At 37.7% G+C, this 16,109-nt stretch overlaps 2 pseudogenes; both read left to right on the forward strand.

Annotated features, from left to right (window-relative positions):
• Positions 1 to 11,551: 11,551 nt before the first annotated feature.
• LOC118553784 (U6 spliceosomal RNA) lies at positions 11,552 to 11,661 on the forward strand (annotated as a pseudogene).
• Positions 11,662 to 11,920: 259 nt separating this feature from the next.
• Positions 11,921 to 12,163, forward strand: LOC118553763 (dolichyl-diphosphooligosaccharide--protein glycosyltransferase subunit TMEM258 pseudogene; annotated as a pseudogene).
• The last annotated feature ends 3,946 nt before the right edge of the window (positions 12,164 to 16,109 follow it).

Below are 16,109 nucleotides of genomic sequence, written 5' to 3' on the forward strand. Positions count from 1 at the left end.
GATGGTTTATGATGCCACAAGGTATTTCTGACAATCCTAGTGGGGATGCGGGCCCTGTGTTAACTTCATCCTGCCGCCTGACAGTGAGAGCCAAGAGGAGAACAGCTTGGTAACCAAAGAGACACTCGCCTGAAGCGTACCACCCGTCCATCCTTGCTACTTTGATACGCAGGGAGAAGAGGTGCACCTTCTCTCCACAACCACGGAAGTTCCCAGACTTAATATCATACCATTATGGTATATCATACCATAATTTTTAAATAATTAAACTGCCCATTACATTAGGCATTGTTGAATATCCTAAAATTTTGCTTAAACATGTTGCTTATTTTACTTATGTGCTCACCTCCTAATTTTATAGTGAATATTGATTTATTGCAGAGGACCACTATAATTGTCACTCAGAATACATTTCTATAATTTTATTAAATTCCTATATCTACATTTTTAAAGTAAATATGCAGCCTATCTGTTGATATCACTCCAAGTAACTTCTTTTGGAAATATAGTTTCTTTTAATCACTCATTTCATAAATATTTATTGGGTACTCTTATATACCAGTTACTGTTCTAGGCATTGAGGATACAATAATAAATAAAACAGATAAAATCTTTGTCCTCCTATAGTTAATATTAAAGCAAGAGAGATCATATTCTCCTGGGAGAGCTTATATTCTAGTGAGAAAATGCATTTAAGATGATCTATTATAAAATTAACACCTATGTATTATAGAAGAGTACCAAGACAATGAGGCGTAGCAGATGAGGGTGTCGAGGGCTCCTCTCTGCACAGGAGGGTGGCCTGGCTCTTCAAGGCGATGGCTTCAGGAACTAGAATGATTTTGGCAGCAGGTGCTGTTCGTCTGTTGGGTCACTCTCAGTGCTGAAGGAAAGGCAGAGAAGCTGTACTTGTGGAGACCCCCTCTGCTCTGGAGCTTCTCCTTCAAGGAGTTTAAGCCCTGCAAAGGGGCCAGAGTCCCTGGAAGTTAGAGACATGTGTGGGCCTTAGTGATGTGACCTTGAGCAGCTACTACCTGGGATGACTCTAGTTAGTGAGCATGACCCTGATAACCTCGTAAGTTTATAGCTAGAGCCTTCCCCAACATAGCCCCTCTTTCTTTTTTTTTTTTTTAATTTTTTTATTGTTATGTTAATCCCCATACATTACATCATTAGTTTTAGATATAGTGTTCCATGATTCATTGTTTGTGCATAACACCCAGTGCTCCATGCAGAACGTGCCCTCCTCAATACCCATCACCAGGCTAACCCATCCTCCCAACCCCCTCCCCTCTAGAACCCTCAGTTTGTTTTTCAGAGTCCATTGTCTCTCATGGTTCTTCTCCCCCTCCGATTTTCCCCCCTTCATTCTTCCCCTCCTGCTACATTCTTCTTCTTTTTGCATTATTTGTTTCAGAGGTACAGATCTGAGATTCAACAGTCTTGCACAATTCACAGTGCTTACCAGAACACATACCCTCCCCAGTGTCCATCACCCAGTCACCCCATCCCTCCCACCCCACCCCCCACTCCAGCAACCCTCAGTTTGTTTCCTGAGATTAAGAATTCCTCATATCAGTGAGGTCATATGATACATGTCTTTCTCTGTTTGACTTATTTCGCTCAGCATAATACCCCCCAGTTCCATCCATGTCGTTGCAAATGGCAAGATCTCATTCCTTTTGATGGCTGCATAATATTCCATCGTATATATATACCACATCTTCTTTATCCATTCATCTGTTGATGGACATCTTGACATAGCCCCTCTTTCTAGAATCCAGATGAAATTGACTAAAATGACTTAGACATTGAGTAGATATACCAGTTCTTCCCTTGTTCCACTCCAGTAAGTTCCTTGGCTCCAGTTCCTCGGTGCCTAGCATGAACTTTGTCCTCAAATCCCAGTATAGGGAAGCTGCTGACTGGCCAAAGGCCTCAACCCTGCCTGGCTTGTTATATTCAGGGAAAGCAGGAATGGTGAGAGGCCAGTAATGGGCTGGACTTGGAATGCCTTCCACATCTGGAGTGCAAGGTGTGTACCAGGCCTGATTGTTGGCTGCGCCTTCAGTGACGGGCTCTGGCAGGCCTTGCTGTGGTTCTGTTGAAGATAAGTAATGATACCGCTTAAATGTTCCTCAAAGTTGTAGGGTCTAATTGAGAGTAACCCCAGGGCTGGAAAGTCACCACAGCTGTACCCTAGAAGAAGTGCTTCTCTAAATAGGAAAGAAGTTTCAAAGCGTTCCTAAAAGAGTTCTAGAGAATGAGTTAATAATTAGTGAAATCAGTCAGATGGTTTTAGGATTTAGATGGAGAAAAATCTCAGCAGCTTAACCCCGATTATAGCATGCAGGGCATGCAGAGGACCTCATTCCTACGCTAAAGGAGTTTAAGATGCTCAGTTCTTCCAAATTTTACAGTCCTCAACCTAAAGAGAAGTCATAGGCAATAGATGACTTCCTAACATGCTTTACCCCTCAAAATGGGCTCCCTCCTTTTTGAAGCATTCGTTCATTTATTTATTACCATATTGCCAGGAACATCTGGCATAAGGAATGTGATTCAGAGGATCAGGGGCTGCTTCTCCCTGTAACAGAGCCTGGAGCCCTGGGCTCTCTGAGACCCAGGACCAGGAGGCTGAGGCATCTATTTTCCATCTGTAGGCAGAGCAGCAAGTTGGAGAGGAAGGGTCCTGCTTTGGGTTTGCATTTTACTGATCCAACCAGGTCAGGGCTTAGTCAAGTTACTTGCCCAAGGTCACAGCAGAACTCTCCTGGGTCAGCCAGGAGTTACTGTAGCCTCTTCCTTGGTCTCCATCCTGCTCCATTAGAGAGGAAAGTTCTAATCCCTTCTGGAACTCCAGGGCTTTATATTAGAAAAGAAACAAGAGGTTAGAGGGTTGCTGGAGTGGAGGGTGGGGGTGGGAGGGATGGGGTAGCTGGGTTATAGACACTGGGGAGGGTATGTGCTATGGTGAGCGTCGTGAATTGTGCAAGACTGTTGAATCACAGATCTGTACCTCTGAAACAAATAATGCAATATATGTTAAGAAAAAAAAAAAGAAGAAGATAGCAGGAGGGGAAGAATGAAGGGGGGGATATCGGAGGGGAGACGAACCACGAGAGACAATGGACTTTGAAAAACAAACTGAGGGTTCTAGAGGGGAAGGGGGTGGGAGGATGGGTTAGCCTGGTGATGGGTGTTCGGGGGGGCACACTCTGCATGGAGCACTGGGTGTTATGCACAAACAATGAATCATGGAACACTACATCAAAAACTGATGATGTAATGTATGGTGGTTAACATAACAATAAAAAATTAAAAAAAAATAAAATGTAAAACATCTTAAAAAAAAAGAAACAAGAGGATCTCCATATTAATGCAGAAATAACAGTAAAATGGAATCAAGATTTTTAAAAAGTCATCTCTAACATACATCTAGAGGTAAACCTTGTTAATATTTTAACATCCTTCCTGCCTTTCTTCTCTGTATATTTTTCACAGTTTAAACCTTAACTATATAATGTCACAGTCTGCTTTTTCTACTTATCATTATCCCACAAGTATTGCCCCCCATCACTAAAAGCATGGCATATCCAACATTTTAATAATTGCATTATATTCTATGTACGAAGAATTACTTACTAATTCACCCATTGTTGGAAATTTAGATTGTTTCCAATTTTTCTATCCTGAATGATATTTTAATAAACATTCTTGTATTTCAGTTATTTCCAAGATATGTATATCACCATAAGTGAATTATTACATGAAATGGTTTCCCAAGAATAGTGTGTGGTAATTCATTTTTCAAGGAAGTCTTTCAAACTCTAGACATTATTATTATGGAATAATTATGCCAAGTATTAAACTGAAAAAGTATCTTATTTCATTGTACATTTATTTGGTTGCTAGTGAAGGCAACCGTTCCAGAATTTCATTAGAAATTTGTACCTCCTGTTTTATTAATTGTTAGATAAGCTGTCTATTAAAGGTCGGTAACCGGATGCACTCTGGGACAAAACCAGTTGGATTTGCCTCTTGGCTCATCTACTGACTACCTGGATAGCCTCTCTCCTCATCTGCAAAATGAGGATGATAATAATAATAATACAACTGCTACCTCATGGAGTTGTTGTATTAAATGTGTTAATATCTGCAAAGTGCTTAGAACAGACGCATATGTACATAGTAGGCATGCTGATCGTCTCACAACTAGTGATTTTTAGATCTGTGTGTGTTAGCTTTTACTGTATAACCAACTACCCCAATACTAAGCTGCTAAAACAGTAAAAATCATTTCTCATGGCATTGTGGGTTGTCTGGGCATTTTTTGGGTCCCAGCTGACTGGATTGAGACTGGATGATCAAGGGCCTCAACTGGAATAGCTAGGATGCTGGGGATTTTCTCCCCACATGGTCTCCCATCTTTCAGCAGGCTGGCCTAGGCTTGTTCATATGGAGACAGAAGGTTTCTGAACAGCAAAAAAGTCAATCTCCAAAAGCAAACACTATTCATGTGTGTCTAACATTCCATTGACCAGAGCAGGTTACAAAGCCAAGCTCAGATGCAAAGAGAAAAAGGCTTCATTTCTTGATGGGAAAAGCTATAAAGCCATATTGCAAAGGGCATGCATAGAGAGGGAGCGAGAAGGGATTTGTGGTCATTTTTTGCAATCTACCACAAAAGGCAATGAAAAAGTAAAGCTAATGGATATAAACTAACTCACTAGACGAACCATGAGAGACTATGGACTCTGAAAAACAAACTGAGGGTTCTAGAGGGGAGGGGGGTGGGGGGATGGGTTAGCCTGGTGATGGGTGTTAAAGAGGGCATGTTCTGCATGGAGCACTGGGTGTTATACGCAAACAATGAATCATGGAACACTACATCAAAAACTAATGATTAATGCATGGTGATTAACATAACATAATAATAAAAAAAATAAAAAAAACCTAACTCACTGATTTAAGGCATTACTAGGACAAGACTGTGAAAAAAATATATATATACACAAACACACAATTTATATGAAATATAAATTTCATATGATTCATATGAAAAAAATATAAATCTCCATCAGATAGTTCATTCAGAAAAAAGACTGCTCTTGAGAATCATCTTATTCATGAGTGAACACAGCTAATTCTACAGTTAATAGGGCCCTTGTGTGTTCATCCAAGAGCAGAATTTGGCCCACTGTGTAGGCCACTCACTGCCTTTATTTACATTATAAATTACCACATTTTATTATGTCTACTCCCATACCATCTCCATTATAGTCTATTATTTTAATATATGTTAAAATGAAATTAGCAATTAAATTACTACACCATCATTCATACAACCTAAAGTGTTTGACCTCAATCTCTAGAAGCAGGGGGATTTGTAATTGACTAAACCTCTATCTATGTGTGTGTGGACTCCTTTAATTGTGCATGATATTTTCTTGGTGTTGATGTGGTCAGAAATTCTGCTTTAATTCTATTCATTTCTCATGAGGGAGACTAAGTTCTATCTGGGACATCATTTGAGTCCTCGTTTACATGAACAGATTTGAAGATGTATGCCCCATGGGGTTCCTATACTCCCTTTAAATTCAAGTATCTCCAATGTGTTTTCTTAATTTGTTACTTAACTATTTGTAATTTCTACCACATATTCATCAAAAATTAATATGTTCCTCATTATCCTCAAGTGTTTCTATTGGAAGCTCTTGTGAGGCAAGACCATACTTGTTATGTCATGGCAATTCTTGTAATGTCAGTCAATTTAATAAGTGCCTAGAATAGTGCCTGGTGCTATTAGTTCTTTAGGGTCGCTGTAATAAAGTGCACAAACTGGGGTGGCTTAAAACAACAGAAATCTATTGTTTCACAGTTCTAGAGAAAAGAAGTCCCAAATCAAGGTATTGGCAGGACTGAACTCCCTCTGAAAAATGTTGGGAAATCTTTCCTTACCTCTTCCCAGCTTCTAGTAGTTTGCCAACAATCTTTGGCATTCCTTGGTTTGCAGCTGCATAACTCCAATCTCTGCCTTCCTCATCACATGATGTTCTCCTTGTGTGTTGTTTTGTCTTTACATGGCTGTCTTCTTATAAGGACACAGGTCGTATTGCACACAGGTATGATTTCTTCTTAACGAAGTATACCTGCAATGGCGCAATTTCCTATAAGGTCACATTCTAAGGTACACAATCCAACCCTTAATGTAGATAAATAATAAATATTTGTGTAATAATCCACAAGCATTGAATTTTGCTAGATAGTGTTCTTTATGCATTTCTACTGAGTCTACAAAAGAAGTATTGGCCCAGGTAGATGAATGAGGAAAGTACATTATTAGAAAAATAACAATATAATTTATGACATTCAACTCATTAAAAAAGCCTATGGGAAAATGTTCAAACTCAGTAGTAGAAAGATATGCACACTACTATCATGATCATAGGGGTCAGATATTTTTCTCTAGAATACGGAGGATAATAGCACATTCCTAGGTTTCCTTCGCATTTCAGCTTCACTTCATTAGGGAAGTTTTTTCTGATCTCTTCACATGGGTCATGTCTCACTCCTGTAGTGGTTTATGGACCACCATGTACCTTTCTTTGGTTAAAAACTTGCTACAATCGTGACTTTTACACTTATTTGAGTACATTTATTGATTATTGCTTTCACCAGTAGACCTTAAACTCCAAGACAGCTGTGCTTATTTTCATTTTTTTTAACATCTGCAACACTTAGCATAGTACTTGATAGTAGGTGCTTAATAATGATTTGTTGATTCACTGAATATCTATATGAATAAAGGAATTGGTGGGATGGGCTGAAGTTTACCTTTTCCCTGGCCCTAGTAAATATCTGTTATTGTATTTGTTGTAAATTGTTATATATTTACATATGTTATTAGATTACAAATGTATAAATTATTATACATTGTTAAAATACTTATTTAATATTGTTAAAGCATAAGCAAGATTATAAGGGCAATGTTTATTTACTTAGGTGAGCAAACTGTTTTGAAGTACTTTACCAGCACATAGTTGCATACAAATATTTAGTATGCTAATTACAAATAGTAATTATGTACTTATTGTATGAGCTCTTTCTCTTGGAAGAACTATAAGTAATCCCAATTTAAGTTACTATATATACTTGAAAATTATGATGCTAAATTTTTTTTAGATATATTTATTTACTTGAGAGAGAGAGAGCATGAGCAGGGGAAGGAACAAAGGGAGAAGGAGAGAGAAAGAATCCTTAAGCAGACTCCCCACTGAGTGTGGAACCCCACATTGGGCTAATCCCAGGACCCTGAGGGCATGACCTGAGCTGAAGTTGAGAGTCGGATGCTTAACCGACTGAGCCACCCAGGTCCCCCTGATGCTAAATTTTATATACATATTTTGTATTACTTTTTAATTTATGTTGGCTTGTCTTTTCTATGTTCAGTCCAATTTGGTGTTTCCCTGTATTTCCTGAAATTAAAATAGGATGTGTTTTACACACACAAACACATACGTACACATACACACACCAGGGTCAAAATGACACTAATTAGTCCTCTTCAATACCAAGTAAATCATATTCTCCTTAGGATTTATAAAATCACCTTCCCAATCCATGCTGCTAAAAATGAATTAACTTCCTCTGATATTTTAAAGAATGTCTAATTATTTAATTATCTTCATTATGTGAATAAAGCTTTAGTGAATTCCCTTCCTAGCATCATCATGTTCTTCCTTAGGGCTAAGCTTCATTTGAATGTACAGCAAGTTCACACATACACACACACACACACACACACACACACACCATAATGATATAACGTTACAAAGCAATTTTAATTAAAACTATTGAGAATACGTTGTTGTTGTATTTTAAAATCATCTTCCTCTGAGAATGATATGAAATGGTGATGTTTATACTCCAGTGGGAGACCCAGCAAATGTTAGCTTTCAGTCATTTTCCTGAGACCACGCAAGAGTTCATCTCCAGTCCCTGGTCGGGCTCTTGTGGGAATAGAAATACCACGCTCTTGGCTTGACATCGGTGCCATTTCCAAATGTTACCATGGTGATCACCTATGCAGCATCACTAACCCTTCTCACAACAGCTCAATTTGAGATTCAAGTTTCACGTTTCCATGATTATGGGAGGGTAATTATTTCATTACTCAAGGGAAGAAGATTTAAGAGGTAAATAGCTCTTCATTAAATCTTAAATGATTCTAGTCTTTTTAGGCCACAGAAATGCCAAATATTAAAGTGATGAAATTCAGAAGAGTAAAACGTGACTGGGAATTGAAAAAAAAATTCAATTTTTGCATACTATAACCATAAATATTTTTTCTCTGGTGAAAACATCTCACATAAAGTACAAGTATATTGTGTCAATAATTCATGATTTAAAATAATTTTCATGTAAACTAAACGCAAGGAAACGTTTATGTGTATACTTGAATAGAAATACCTATAAAAAGAGAGGGATTTTATGAACTGATCTGGTTTGAGAGGAGGTAGTGTCATATTATATAAGGCATACTTTTTTCTATATATCTAAATAAGAATTTTATTATAAAAGAAAGGATTCTTATTGTCAGATTAATCTGTTATAAAGTATTATTTTTGCTTTTATTTACTATTGATATTTGAAGATTATGCAGCTGAAAATAAATACTAATATGAAATATTTTCAAAGTGTACTTGATTTTATGAAATATCACAGGTCAGCTGTGAATTGAAGATATTTGGAGAGTATCTTAAATATTAAAATAAGTGGCTGTTTATGCTGAGCGGCCCAACGACAGTACAAGGGATTACCGTGATGCAGTGGACCTGTCCAAACCTCAACTCTCTTGGAAGAGACCTTGAAATACTATAAATTGTTTAGGTCAAAAATATTTGGCTGACTTATACTGGATGCCACTTAAGTTATGTCCACCACAAGACAAAAATTTCTAACCACACTATGTTTTTTCTGAGGTGTTTTTTTTCTTTCTTTCTGTCCCTTTTTTTTCCTGTGTTGCCTCTGACAAAAAGTCCATTAAAGATTAAGGAAAAAAGAGAATTAGAGATATGTGGGAGGTTAACTCCTATATGGGACAGAGGGTGTGCAATGCAGTATTAGTGGTTTAGTTTTGACCTGCCTGAGATCCTGTAATCATATGACACACAGGCTTAGGGCAAGGGGGAATTCATTCATAATAATCATTTTCCCAGAGGAAAGAAAATCTGGTTTAAATCCATTTTCCCCTTTCTTGGTCCTTAGTATTTCCTGACACTGCATTATTTACCTGTAGTGGTGACAGGCTTTCTTCCTTTTTCTTTTCTTTCTTTCTTTCTTTCTTTCTTTTTTTTTTTTGTGGAAAGAAAATTAGTTAGAACTGATTGTTAGAAGGCTCACTGATTGAGTAATTAATTAATTAAAAATTATTCATTCATAAACCTCTGGAGAGGTGGAATGGGAAGGTTAAGAGGTTCAGAGTGGCTGTAGTCTTCAGTGCCTCTTTGCTTATTATTCATATGCAATCGAGAAACTCATGGAAGGTATTCCAGCTTGTTCATCTTTCGGAGAACAGAGCCTGCAAGGCACAAACAGTAACTGTCCACTACCAACAAAAGCATGTAAGTCATGGAAAACATTCAATGGGTCTTCAGTGTTTAAAAGTCATATCCAATGTTTTAATACAAAGAGAGTCCTAAAATGTGTGGACCACCGGGGGGGGGGGGGGGGTTACGGTCTGGTACGGAATAGAACAACAACTTCACCAGAGTGTGTGCTGATGAACCAACCGTTCTAATGTCCCTCGTCCCTTCCCCACCCAGACCTTTCTCGTGCAGTCTTCTCATTCAATTTATGTCTACCTCACATGCTAAACTCCCCACCTCCAACCCCTGCTTCCCCAATTCCAGGGTCCTATTGAAGGGACATTCAAAAGTCTAATTACTTTTTAAATAAAGTAATTTAAACATCTACTCTCCAAATGTCGTCTCTGTGTGTGTTTGTATGCGTGTGAAAGGGTTTGGGGGTGGGAATATCGCTTTCATTAAAAAACAAACAAACAAACAAAAAGCCCATGAAGTTGTTGATTTTCAAATAAAAGCTGTTCTTTCTTTAAAAGAAATTCCCTCTGCCCTATTGATACAGCCAAGGAAAACCACAGCCTGTTTTTAAAATAATATGTTTTTCTGTATTCTAAATTTGCCGTCTATAAATTTTGGTTAAAATTTAAAGCGTATACTTCAAATATCTTACAATGTTGTCAGTCCTCAATAAAGCTGAAAAAAAATGTTTTGCCATTTATCTGAATTGCAAAAAATCTTTGAGGGCACATTGCACAGTGTTGAGAATTAGAAACGTAAATGCGCAAGGGGCTCCTGAATAAATAAGCCAAGAAGGCACCAGTCAGTCTCAGGGGTTCTTGCTTCAAGTTCTTTTCAAGGTGCATAAACTAAATTGTGCTACCATGTTAAATAATCTTAGTGGCTTAACACAGCAAAATTTATTTCTCACTAAGGCAAAGCCCTCTGTGAATCTGGGTGACACTTTGGGACAACTGTCCATGTCATGGCAGCTCAGCAGGCTTGTGGCTTTTCCAGGAGTGTTGTGGCAGGTAGGGGAAGGGACAGAGTGGAAAACTGAGCACAGGCTTTTATTGGCTCAGCCGGAAAGTCTGTATGTCACTTCCATTCACAGGTATTACACAGAGCGTTAGCCTCAGTCCCATCTAACAGCCACAGGCTGGGGCCCAGGAAGGAAGTAAGAACTGGTATTGGGAAGTCCTAGATGTATATCTGGAAAAGAGGAGGAGAACGTATAAGGAAGTGGAGAAATCCCGAGCGCCAGAAAGGCATTTCTTTATTCTCATAAACTATCACTGGAGTTTTTACTGTGATACGCTTCTGTCTGATGGAGCCTGTAATGAGATGAAAGAAAGAGTTCCTTGAGAAAGAGAAAACAGCCAGTGCCTATTCAGTGCTTCATAGCTTGGAGAGAAAAGGGAAGAAGGATGTGACAGTAGTTGAAGGATACCAAAACTTCACACATGAAAAATTAAAAAAAAAAAATCTGCTAATAATATAGTGCCTACCAAAGAAAGTAGAGTGAGAGGAGGAAAAGCACTATTCATTTAGTTAGTGTGGATTAATGGCTACTATCATGTCTCCTGAGCAGAAGGATTTACTAAAACAACCTCTTAGTTTCATTTTGTGCTAACAACTCTACCAACTACCTTAATTAATTGCCCAAAAACTGTTAATAACCATGTCATCATAGACCATCATGTAAATGAGCTTTAAAAGTAAAATCTGAAGAGCAATCTTGCCATTCATTTATCTGAACTAATTATAATGTAGGAATAATTCTCACAGCAGGTGAAAACTGAGAAAAAGCATGCTTTTGCAGGAAAGCAAAACATTTTAGATTTGACATCAAAATTTTGGGAGAAACAAAGAGCTTCCTTTATTGCAAGGCAGAGTGTTTTAAGTTTGTTATTTTTGTTACATTCATATTTTTAATGACGTATTCGTAAAAAATCAAAGAAGACATGGTGCTTGCTTTGATAGCACATACACTAAAATCGGAATAACAGAGAGAAGATTATTAGTTTGGCCCCTGTACAAGGATGACATGCAAATTTGTGAAGCGTTCCATATTTTAAAAAAAGATATGGGGGATTGTGATCAGTTTTCTTTTCAATGTTGATGAAATAGAGTATCATATTCTCATTTTATTTTCATGAAGAAATTATTTGTAGAATCAATGAGGAAGAGAAGGTGTTACACTTGAAAATCAATGGATATTCATAAATTGACTGGTTGTTTTGTTTTAGTGACAGTATAATTTATAGCTATAAACTGTAGAATATATCCTGTGTTATTCCAGGGGTGGAGAGGTGGATAACCTTGTGGCTGACAGAATGGAGCTAGAAGAGGCCATGAGGAGATACACCAGCCCAGTGAGCCCGGCTGTCTTCCCCCATGTGACTGTGGCGCTGTTGGCCGTTGGCATGTTCTTCACCTCCTGGTTCTTCATTTGTGAGGTTACCTCCACCAAGTACACTCGTGATGTCCATAAAGAGCTCCTCATCTCCTTAGTGGCCTCGCTTTTTCTGGGCTTTGGAGTTTTCTTCTTGCTGTTCTGGGTTGGCATCTACTTATGAGCTCTCAAGGGGTCCATCCAGGTGGCTTCACTGAATCCCTGCTTCCATAAATTAATTTGTTTACTATTGTTGGAAGTGTCCTACCTGCTGTTCATGATAAAGGCAGATATGTGACCATCAAAAAGATGTAGAATATATTATTTCTTAGGAAGGCAGCCTGGTGCAGTGAAAAGTGATGGATAGAAATTCACATCCTGATACATACTTTTGAGCAGTGTGAGTTTGGGTTTACTACTTTTTACCTCATGGAGCCACAGGATGCAGAATTGATATGAAGACAAGCTGTTATGGTATGTAATGGACCCATCTCTGTTCTTGACATATGGTTAAGTATTTATTGTAGCTATATTTTTTCTTGTTTTTCACCTTTGTAAGTTTGGTTATTTACATTTTCTTGAATTTTATTACCTTTCCTTTTGAGGAACAATCCTGTTATTTATAAACTAATTTATCCTATAATGTTAAAAAGTGTTCAGAAAGACTCCAAAGGGGAAAATATTTGGAAACTTTCAAGAACAGTCTCAGTTAGAAGGAATCTTAAAACTCTTTCTAGAAGCAGATGGTAGTTTTAAAGTCTGCATCTAGTGAAATGAATTGTTTAAAATTCTAGTTTTCCATGTGTGAGAAAAGTTTCAGTATCAGCATAGGTGGAAAAAAAGCTATATGCCCTGATCTTTAAGTTGTCTATGAAAGTATATATAAAAGGAAGTCATTAAAGTTATTTAGAAGAGGAAGAATCTCATGAACTTCATTTACATTGCCCATTCTGACCTGGGGTAGATAGAGAAGCAGAAGAGCGCAAGGAATCCTAAGCCACAGAAAGTCATTTCTTTATTTTTAATAAAATATCAATGGAGATTTTACTATGATATACTTCTGTAGGATTTTGCCTTCATTTTGATTTCAATAAGTGAAAACTTTGGAGGGTGGCATATAGGCTTGCTAATAACCTCATCCAGCTCAACTTCATGTTCCATAAAGTGTTAATATCTTTTGTTAAGAAAATTCATCCAAAACTTGTAAATAAAGCAGAGGATGACTGAATGACTTGTCAATGTCATTGTTTAACAGACCTGTCTGAGAATTAATTTAATTTTAAAGGAGAATACACTTGTATTGACTTAACTATTTACAAATCATTTTTTACTATTTTCCATTTACATGTTAACTTGTGTGTTTCTAGCTAGGAGAAAAGATGATGCCAAATGTTATAGTTTTATTTTTCTATAGGATATTACACAGTTTTGTATCTTAACAAATCCATTCCAGCATTCCTTTGACTGACTATTATTTTAAAAAATCATTCTGACCCTTGTTAAAGAACAGTAAGGAAGATTTTATTCAGAGGACTAGTGCAATGGGATTTTGCTGTAGGGGAGACAGAGATTGGGCTCAATTCTAAGTACAAGGAAAAGAGGGGATTTACACCCAAAGAGCAGGGTGGGGGCATCGGTGGATAGAAAATTACTGAGGAGGTATCAAAACTGGCAGGGGAGGGAGGGTTTCTGCTAAGGACAGGCTAGGGAAATCAGATATTATGGGGGATAGGGAGATAAGGGATTTGATCAGATATTGTGGGTGATCAAATATTGAGGGTGGCAGTTCCTTCTAAACTGACTTAGCAAAATTCTTGCTGCAGATGAGTGATGCAGGCCCAACAAGGAAGAACACTAAAGCCCAAGGTCAAGACTTGGAGGTCTTAGAGGAGCTTGATGAGAATTAGATCAAGGAGAGCCTCTCTTTGTCTTTATGTGTTTCTGTTTCTCAAAATCTCCTTTGAACTGGTCTTTCCATCTTACTGGTTCCTTCGTTAATTGATTAATTAATTAAATCTTTGATATGTGTTCATTTTATATTTATATGAGAGTCATGTTTTGAATTTATTTGAAAATTGTACTTTAACCCTTCAATCATGAGCTCATTTTTATGTAAAGGTTTTTGAAATATAACTTTCAAAGTTGTGAAGGAGATAATGTCCCTTCACAGTAGTCTGATCTAACTCTATGCTATTAATCAGTTCTTTAACTAATTAGCAAATTATTGCACACATATAGTAAGAATATCAGCATCTTCAATAAGAATATGTTCAATTAGGCAGTAACATATCAAATGTTTCTCTCAAGAGCATTTCTACACTTTTAATATTTTAGGAGGTAAGGATTATCACAAAAGAGCTAAGTAAAACCATTGTATGTGCTCTGCAAATGTAAGATATGGAATAATACACAGGCATTTATTGCTTAAGTGATATTTTTTTAAACAACATTTTAATAAGAACAGCATAGTGCCTTGACAATAAAGTTAGTATGCTTAGAGTTTGCATTGCCATTAGATGTGATTTGGGAAAATGAAGTAGGAATAGACATGAGATAAAGATGAGGAGACCAAACATTATATTATATGTCCAATGTTTTATAGGCTACTCCTTTTTTTCTTCCTTTCTCGTGTTTTGGTTTGAGTTCAAACGAGAAAGTGGGTAGTTGGAGGAGAATTAGATATATAGGGACCTCTTACAAAGATTTGAGAATGATGTCAAGAAACTACACCTGATAGTGTAGCTTGTAACAGTGGGTGTTACCTACACAGAGTGCACCCAGTAGGTGCTGTGACCTTGGACTGAGGGAGTTGACCCTCAGAGAGAGAACGGCAAGAATGAATATCATGACTTTACTCTCCTTTCCCCATCCCCTGTGGATACTCCCAGTTGGCTAACTCTAACCAGAATCCAGAAGATAAAGTTGTGCATTGGTGCAATCCCTATTCCTTAGCCTCCTCGTGGCACAGGGTAGGGCGGAGATGGGTGAAAACATGGACCTACAAGATAATATGAAAGGTGTCCTGCACACTTCTGGTAAATATTCAACAGGGATGTTAGTTGCTAGTCTGTAGGACAGGAATGACTAAGACTGGAAGACTTTTCTGGCTGGGATCAGAGGTTTGCACAATCCAGTTTCATGCCAAAGGAACACGTAGTATTGAGTGAGAGCACCGTCTGTCCAGGTAGGGAATTAGGTCTGGAGGGTAGTAGTCAGTAAAGTCCAGGGAGATGCAGATAGGTTCTGTGAACATAGGTAGTTGAACCTAATTAACATTCTGGAAATAACCAACTTGGTGACAGTGGGATAGTCCCTTTAACTTGCCTAGTTTTACATTTTTCATGTGTAATGGAATGAATGCTGTATCTTCATATAATTTTAAGTGGGAAAATAAAAATGGGAGCAAACTTTTTTAATCAGTTTTTATATTGTCTTACTTCTAAGTATTGTTTTTCAGAAGAGCAGCTAAAACAGCATCTTTTGTGTTCTCATATTATTATTTATCAATGAATTCTCCCCGAAGGAGGCAATCAACACCAGATTGTTAGGGTCACTTTAATCAGAGCTGTAATGGTTTACTCTACTCTATGAAGTTGATATTTACTCTATATATAATGAGGAAGCAAGAAGTGATAAAATGGTCAGCTGCAAGAATTAAGCATTTATGTCCAAATGGAGGGGAAAATCTTTATTTTAATTAGATACTCCTCTCAAGTATAAAGGAAAAGGTAAGTTAGTGTCTGTATTACAAAAGAAGCAACTCAAGGTTAAGTAATTTGAATGTGTACTGGTTGACCCAAAGAGAGAATGAGGGGATTGGTATTTAACCTAAGGTTGGGTGCATTTCCAGCCTTGGGGGACTGGAAGGCCCTCTCTGAATTTCACTGCGGAGATCGGAATGTACAGCTTGATTGCCCCTGTCAAGTGTGTGCTTGGCTTGCTCTCCAGCTTGCATGTCTCTGCTGATTACTGGCAGCTTGAAATTGTCCTGAAAGAGAATGAGTGCTCTTGATTAATCCCCGTGCACATTATCAACATATTATTGATTCATTATCAGCACATCGCGTTTCATTTCTCTGCAACAGAGATGGGCTGAAGGCAAATGTGACTTCAAAACGGATGCAACCCCA

Source organism: Halichoerus grypus, chromosome 1 (assembly GCF_964656455.1).
Source record: "Halichoerus grypus chromosome 1, mHalGry1.hap1.1, whole genome shotgun sequence".
Taxonomy (NCBI): domain Eukaryota; kingdom Metazoa; phylum Chordata; class Mammalia; order Carnivora; family Phocidae; genus Halichoerus; species Halichoerus grypus.